This window comes from Oncorhynchus nerka, linkage group LG12 (genome assembly GCF_034236695.1).
Source record: "Oncorhynchus nerka isolate Pitt River linkage group LG12, Oner_Uvic_2.0, whole genome shotgun sequence".
In the NCBI taxonomy this organism is placed as follows: Eukaryota; Metazoa; Chordata; class Actinopteri; order Salmoniformes; family Salmonidae; genus Oncorhynchus; species Oncorhynchus nerka.
In genome coordinates, this window is record NC_088407.1 from 68,334,933 (window position 1) to 68,343,589 (window position 8,657).

Consider the following 8,657-nt stretch of genomic DNA (forward strand, 5'->3'; position numbering starts at 1 on the left):
CCAGGATATGCATATAATTGGTAGCATTGGATAGAAAACACTCTGAAGTTTCTAAAACTGTTTAAATAATGTCAGAGACTAGAACAGAATTGATATGTCAGGCGACAGTCCGAAGAAATTCCGACCAGAATTGGGGGGTTTTCAGATCCCAGGCTCTTAATTATGGAAACCTATTGGAAACCCATTTGTCCTTCATCCAAATTGCAACTCCTATGGATTAAATGTCAGGAATTGTGAAAAACAGAGTTTAAATGTATTTGGCTACGGTGTATGTAAACTTCCGGCTTCAACTGTATATAGTCTATACGGTATCCTTCAGACTTCTATCTCCCTCACCAACTTTAAACATCTGCTATCTGAGCAGCTAACCGATCGCTGCAGCTGTACATAGTCCATCGTTAAATAGCCCACCCAATTTACCTACCTCATCCCCATACTGTTTTTATTTATTTACTTTTCTTCTCTTTTGCACACCAGAATCTCTACCTGCACATGACCATCTGATCATTTATCACTCCAGTGTTAATCTGCAAAATTGTAATTATTCGCCTACCTCCTCATGCCTTTTGCACACAATGTATAAAGACTCTTTTTTTTCTCTCTTTTTTTCTACTGTGTTATTGACTTGTTTATTGTTTACTCCATGTGTAACTCTGTGTTGTTGTCTGTTCACACTGCTATGCTTTAGCTTGGCCAGGTCACAGTTGTAAATGAGAACTTGTTCTCAACTAGCCTACCTGGTTAAATAAAGGTGAAATAAAAAAATAAAAAATAAAAATATTCTGTACTATCTATTGCATCTTAGCCGCTCTGTCACTGCTCATCCATATATTTCATACTTATATATTCTTATCCCATTCTTTTACTAGATTGTGTGTATTAGGTTTTGTTGTGGAATTTGTTAGATATTAGGATTTGTTGTGGAATTGTTAGATATTACCTGTTAGATAGTGCTGCACTGTCGGATCTAGAAGCATAAGCATTTCGCTACAATCGCAATAACATCTCCTAACCATGTGTATGTGACCAATAGAATTTGATTTGATTTGATATGATGGTGAGACAGTGAAGTGTCCTGATTTTGTGTGGGGATAACAGACATGTCTGTTCTCTAGTTTACATCAACAGAGCATGTAAAACAGAAAAATTACAAATCAGAATACTGTGATTGATCATCATTGAAAAACAGACCACATAGCTAGTAGATCAGATCACATTAAACAGATCAGTAACAACAGCATGGCAATTCTGCAGGCTGTTGAAGTTACTTGTTTATCCTTCCTGTGTAATAAACTGTGAAGGGATAGCATTCACACATAAACATACCAAGAGAGAACCACACATGGAAACCACATTTCAGACAAGATGGGATAGAGAAAGATACACTACATGACCAAAAGTATGTGGGGACCTGCTCGTCAAATATCTCATTCCAAAGTCATCGGCATTAATATGGAGTTTGCTGCTATAAAAGCCTCTAGTCTTCTGGGAAGAATTTCCACTACATTTTGGAACATTGCTGGGCGGGTCTTGCTTCCATTCAGCCACAAGAGCAATAGGGAGGGCGGGCACGGATGTTGGGCGATTACGCCAGACTCACAGTCTGCATTCCAATTCATACCAAAGGTGTTCGATAGGGTTGAGGTCAGGGCTCTGTGCAGGCCAGTCTATTTCTTCCACACCGATCTCGACAACCCATCTCTGTATGGACCTCGCTTTGTGCACGAGGGAATTTTAATGCTGAAACAGGAAAGGGCTTTCTCCAAACTTTTGCCACAAAGTTGGAAGCACAGAATCGTCTAGAATGTCATTGTATGTTGTAGAGTTAAGATTTCCCTTCACTGGAACTAAGGGGCCTAGCCCCAGACCATTATTCCTCATCCACCAAACTTTACAGTTGGCACTATTCATTGGGGCAGATAGCATTCTCCTGGCCTCCGCCAAACCCAGATTCGTCCGTCAGACTGCCAGATGGTGAAGCATGATTCATCACTCCAGAGAACACGTTTCCACTTCTCCAGAGTCCAATGGCAGCAAGCTTTACACCCCTCCAGCCGACCATTGGCATTGCGCATGATGATCTTAGGTTTGTGTGCGGCTGCTCTGCCATGGAAACCCATTTCATGAAGCTCCTGACGGACAGTTATTGTGCTGAGGTTGCTTCCAGAGGCAGTTTGGAAGTCGGTAGTGAGTGTTGCAACCGAGGACAAACTATTTTTATGTGCTTCAGCACCTGGCGGCCCCATGCCGTATGCTTGTGTGGCCTACCTCTTCGCAGCTGAGCTGTTGTTGCTTATAGACGTTTCCACAAGTATAAGCATTTTGCTACACCCGCATTAACATCTACTAAATATGTTTACGTGACAATTTGATTTAATTCACAATAACAGCACTTGCAGTTGATGGGGGCAGCTCTATCAGGGCAGAAATTTGACAAACTGACATGTTGGAAAGGTGGCATCCTGTGACGGTGCCCCGTTTAAAGTCACTGAGCTCTTCAGTAATGCCATTCTACTGCTAATGTTTGTCTATGGAGTTTGCATGGCTATGTGCTCGATTTTATACACCTGTCAGCAACGGGTGTGGCTGAAATAGCCAAATTCACTAATTTGAAGGGGTGGCCACATGCTTTTGTATATATAGTGTGTGTAATGTGTATCACTGTGGGGTTTGTCTGTGTACCTGAGGTGTTTATGGCCCGCCCAACTAGGATCACTACTCTGGACAGTTCTGATTTAGAATATGTGGTCAACTACAAATATCTAGGTGTCTGGTTAGACTGTAAACTCTCCTTCCAGACTCACATTAAGCATCTCCAATCCAAAGTTAAATCTAGAATCGGCTTCCTATTTCGCAACAAATCCTGCTTCACTCATGCTGCCAAACATATCCTCGTAAAACTGACTATCCTACCGATCCTTGTCATTTGCAAAATAGCCTGCAACACTCTACTCAGCAAATTGGATGCAGTCTATCACTGTGCCATCCGTTTTGTCACCAAATAGATTTAGTCATCCATATACTACCCACCACTGCGAAATGTTGGCTGGTCCTCGCTACATATTCGTCGCCAAACCCACTGACTCCAGGTCATCTATAAGTCTTTGTTAGGTAAAGCTCTGCCTTATCACAGCTCACTGGTCACCATAGCAACACCCACTGATAGCATGCGCTCCAGCAGGTATATTTCACTGGTGTCGTGGAAAATTGCAAGATTATAATATAATGCTTGTATTGCATTATAATGGTTGTTTTATTCGACAGAATAGAGTATTGTGTGTGTGTTCCACTGAGGATGGGCCTCTATGAGATGGGAGAGATTTACGATTTCTTTGGGTGATAAAACCTAAAGAACATTCCAGATAACATGAGGTAATGTTTTTGTGCTATGAAGTACCAGGAATGAGATTAGAACCTCGTCTGAGGGACCAAACTGAACGATAATTTATAGCGAATGTTATCTGGCTAAGGGATACTCCTCTCTCTCAAGTAAAAGTCTTTCTTTGTGAACTGTTCCTAAGATCTGTGGTTCGTCATGTAGGTTGAGAGGGGCATATCTTGGCTATAAAAGATATTTGTACTTTTCTGATGTCACTTTCAATGGTTTATTAGAGATGGTGCATCATTGAAAGTCAAAATGCTATTGCAAAGTTCTTATTATTATTAAAAATGTAGTTTAAGTATAACTCTGACTAGTGTGTGAAGTTTGTAACTCTCCTCATTTGGTAAAGCAGAAATATGCCACCACACTGGTCATCAACAAAAGCCAACACCTCCTTTGGCTGCCTTTCCTTCCAGTTCTCTGCTGTCAATGACTGGAACGAATTGCAAAAATCACTGAAGTTGGAGACTTATGTCTCCCTCACTAACATTAAGTGTCAGCTGTCAGAGCAGTTTACCGATTGCAGCAGCTGTACACAGCCCATCTGTAAATAGGCCATCCAGCCAACTACCTACCTCATCCCCATATTTGTTTATCTGCTCTTTTGCACGCCAGTATTTCTACTTGCATATCCTCATCTGCACATAAATTGTAATTACTTTGCCACTATTGGTCTATTTATTGCCTTACCTCCTTACTTCATTTGCACACACTGTATACAGATTTTTGTATTGTATTATTGACTGTACGTTTGTTTATCCCATGTGTAACTCTGTGTTGTTGTTTTTGTTGCACTGCTTTGCTTTATCTTGGCCAGGTCACAATTGTTGGTTCAATAAAGGTGAAATAAATAAAAATACAAATAAAAACTCTACTAGTGTCTCCATGTAGGGGTTATTTCTGTCCAGAGTAGAGTAGAGGAAAACCACAGTTATGTAGCTGGTCTGTTCTCTGGATGCCACAGCTGCAGAAGTGACTCCCCTCTCTCTCTTGTCTGGAAGCTGTTGAGCTGAGATCCAGATGTTCTCAACCCTTCTGGGACATGCAATGCAACAGTGAATAACAGAGAGGGGTCTGCTCAGGAACACAAACACAGCTAGAAAAGAACAGTCAATGATATACAGTAGGAGGAATGTTAGATAGGCAACCATATGAATCCTCTCTGTGACATTCCAGGACGGGTGCAAGGTCTGGAAAGGATACTGTTTTATGTCACACTTGTGATAATGCATCTATGTTCTTTAACTTTCTCATGTGAAGAAAACGCCCAACACTTTCTTTATTGGATTCCAAACAGATGAGAACCCAGCAAAAGGCCTCTAGGCCAGGTGTCTTTGACTTGGTAGCTCTCCAGCATGAGCAGGTGGCATAGTCTGGAGAGAGATAAAGAGAGGGAAAGGGAGAGAGAAAAAACAATCCATACAATGACTTATAGATAGAGAGAGAGAGAGAGAGAGAGAGAGAGAGAGAGAGAGAGAGAGAGAGAGAGCACTCCAAACAATGACTTATGGAGAGAGAGAGAGAGAGAGAGAGAGAGAGAGAGAGAGAGAGAGAGAGAGCACTCCAAACAATGACTTATGGAGGAGAGAGAGAGAGAGAGAGAGAGAGAGAGAGAGAGAGAGAGAGAGAGAGAGAGAGAGAGAGAGAAAACTCCAAACAATGACTTATGGAGGAGAGAAGAGAGAGAAAATAACTCCAAACAATGACTTGTGGAGGAATCTCCGGGAAGCCCGTTATGTTGGAATGGAATGCCCCTCTCTTGTGTGGCTCAGCACTGGACCTATAATCACTCACTATAGGGTCTCTGAGTCTCTTATACACACTACTGATCTGTGCCGGAGCCTCACATCCTTTGTGTACTGTCCTCCCTTGCCTCAATAAAACATATTAGTCTAACACAGACAGGTAATGCTGCTGTCAAGACATGGCCAATATATATATCAAACTAATTGCTCCATTCTTTTTGTCACTAATCATCCCCATTGTATTGTGCTCCGAGTTAGGAAAAGAGTCAGGACCACTGGTGGGTAGCATCTGTTTGGCTATAGCTTCCTCTTAGCTAATGCCGTTCAGTTACATGGACTTTTCTCATGTCACGTTTTCCACTGCAACTCATTTGATCAAGATATACATTTTTCTTTTGAAGTTTTGGAATAAAACAATCAATTGCTTCAGAATTGTTGGCTATTCATGTTTATAAGCCAATTTAGAGGTGAGGTTATCAACTTCGCTGTAGGTCTGTGTTGGCTACTTAGAAAAGTTGGAAAAAAAGATTTAAAAGGAGGGGTTTTATCCAACTGGAATTTTCTAACTGTGCGGTATCTAATTTGTCCTCTATAAAACGTGATGGAGAGGGAGGAGTTTTCAGTCTCCTCGCCATAGGATTGTGAGCGGTTGTTATTGAGCGTCTCCGTCCAGTCCAGCTGTTCTCATCCGGACACCCATGAGACTCAGGCAGGCACCGTAAAAGCTTTACAGTGGGCTAGAAGGCTATCTACAGAACTTCTGATGGTGACGACTCTCGGCGATGCAATTGTAGGATTGTAAACCGTGCGCTTTTAGACAGTGTCCTTAAATGGATGGAGACGTCATGGACCTCAGAGGAACACAATAACATCTGGAAAGTTTCACCAAATGCCCTCTCGGTACTCAGAGGACTCTAAATCTAGGCGGCAATTCTGCCACACATTTTTAGATTTCGTTTTTTTTAATGATTCCATTGTGCCACAGAGAGAATGACTGCCTTCAGCCCGTGCATAAATGAGCCTAATTATTGTACGAGCTACTGCGTGGAGACAAGTTAATGTTTCACTTCTGAGTTCTTAGATTTCTTGGTGGGGGACCAACGCGAACTGGAAATGGGAGCGTGCCTTTCCTGTGCCTTGTAAATTTTTACAGCCTGGTGCCAAGGGACAACAACAACAACATGGGTAGCGGTAGTAGTCGAGGAAAGAAGGTTGCTCCTGCCAGTGTCAACGAGATAAACTCATTCAGAAGAGATGACAACACAGTCCACGTTTTGAAAGAGGAAAAACACTTGTTCAAACCATTGAAAATAACAACATCTACGAATTTAAGTCAGTCACGAAATAGAGCGCAACAAGACTGCCACAGTGAAGGACACGATTCTGAATTTTCAGTAGAGGATGATGACATTGATGTGGAACTGAATCGAGTTCTACAGGAATATGACAATCGGGAATTGCGTTCCAAGAGGAAAACGTATCAAACGAAACCTTTCATAAGGTCTAATACATATGGGTTATGTTATTCCAGTCGAGTCCACAATGAAAGCGTTTTCAATTCAACCCCTCACTGGCAGAGTTCTGAATTGTCGGAGGGGCCTGGGGCATGTTGTCCAGATAACGGTTCTGTTGGAGTCAAGGACAAGAAAGGCATCCCGGTCTTCAACCAGTTTTGCAAAAATACACAGATTCAGTTCTCAAGCGGAACTCAGGAAAATGTAAGAATATTATTTTTTCTAGTTCTGGTCAGTGGTGATGAACAAGGATAATCAAATTGACAGAATGTTGATCTACGATTTCCTGTTTTAAAATTACTTAACCAATGGTATGGGTAACATATTAAAACATTTGTATGTTTTAAGTTATCTGCAAACTATATATTGTTTTCTGCCAACTCTGTTGTCAAAACTCTTAACAGGACTTGTTGACAACGGGGTCAGCTTGTGTGGAGTCAGTGCCTCGAGCAGAAACAGACTTGTAAGTAGCCTATCCTGCTCTTTCATAAATTATTGATTTTTAGCTCAGTGTCGCACACACACGATTTCTGTAGTAACTGAAGATCGAGCAAGATCAAATTCACCTTGAGCATATCAAAATACCAAGCCATTGTGCTTTGGGCTGATCAGATTAGTTCCACGTCTGCAACCAACTTGGAAACAAACAGGTGTTTTATTGTGGCTAATTTATTTATATTATTTAAAACATGGAAATATGCTGAAAATAAAGACTGTAATAACATATCTAATTGTAATTTGGAATAATTTGGAAATAGACCGTGGATATATATATATATTGCCTCTGTGGCTCACTGACTGAGCCCATTTGCGCATCAGAATTTGGTCCATAGTTTCATTCAACCTATTTCTTCAGGCTATGTTTGAAACCCCCTCTGCCAGTTATTTTATTGTTCTTACAATTATTGACATATCTATCGGTTCCTCCCCAGAGTCCTGGACGATGGCAATGGTCCCTCTCTCTCCATGCCTGTCATTCTGTATGATGGATCAGAAGTGGACCTGATGGAGACCATAGAGAGAGAGTTTAGTTGACCTCACAGGAGAGACTAAAATAGCAGGATAACTTTTCAACCAAATATTTGTTTTTTGAATGAATGGTGAAGGTGCATAATGATGGAGGAATTCAGATATGATGCTATTGTTTTAGCACTACCCACCCTTTTTTAAAGTAACTGGCCAGTGTTTCCAGAATTATATGAAATAGGACCTATAATTAACTACAATATCAATTTAATAATTTTCCTTAAAAAAATGGCAATTAAGTATGTTAAAAAGCAGTTTTTCTGTGTTGGAATGGTGTGGGCATACTCCAACAACAGAATGGTGTGGGCGTACTCTAACAACAGAATGGTGTGGGCGTACTCTAACAACAGAATGGTGTGGGCGTACTCTAACAACAGAATGGTGTGGGCGTACTCTAACAACAGAATGGTGTGGGCATACTCTAACAACAGAATGGTGTGGGCATACTCCAACAACAGAATGGTGTCTAACAACAGAATGGTGTGGGCATACTCCAACAACAGAATGGTGTGGGCATACTCCAACAACAGAATGGTGTGGTACTCTAACAACAGAATGGTGTACTCCAACAACAGAATGGTGTGGGCGTACTCTAACAACAGAATGGTGTGTACTCTAACAACAGAATGGTGTGGGTACTCTAACAACAGAATGGTGTGGGCGTACTCCAACAACAGAATGGTGTGGGCGTACTCTAACAACAGAATGGTGTGGGCGTACTCCAACAACAGAAGCGTACTCTAACAACAGAATGGTGTGGGCATACTCCAACAACAGAATGGTGTGGGCATACTCCAACAACAGAATGGTGTGGGCGTACTCCAACAACAGAATGGTGTGGGCGTACTCTAACAACAGAATGGTGTGGGCGTACTCTAACAACAGAATGGTGTGGGCGTACTCCAACAACAGAATGGTGTGGGCATACTCCAACAACAGAATGGTGTGGGCATACTCCAACAACAGAATGGTGTGGGCGTACTCCAACAA

The 8,657-nt window shown here is 41.6% G+C and overlaps 1 long non-coding RNA gene across 1 annotated transcript; it reads left to right on the forward strand.

The window, feature by feature from the left end:
- The first annotated feature begins 5,777 nt into the window (after positions 1 to 5,777).
- LOC115139007 (uncharacterized) lies at positions 5,778 to 8,121 on the forward strand. The gene is made up of 3 exons (XR_003865053.2): positions 5,778 to 6,845; positions 7,046 to 7,104; positions 7,574 to 8,121. It is a non-coding gene; the product is annotated as an uncharacterized LOC115139007 (long non-coding RNA).
- The last annotated feature ends 536 nt before the right edge of the window (positions 8,122 to 8,657 follow it).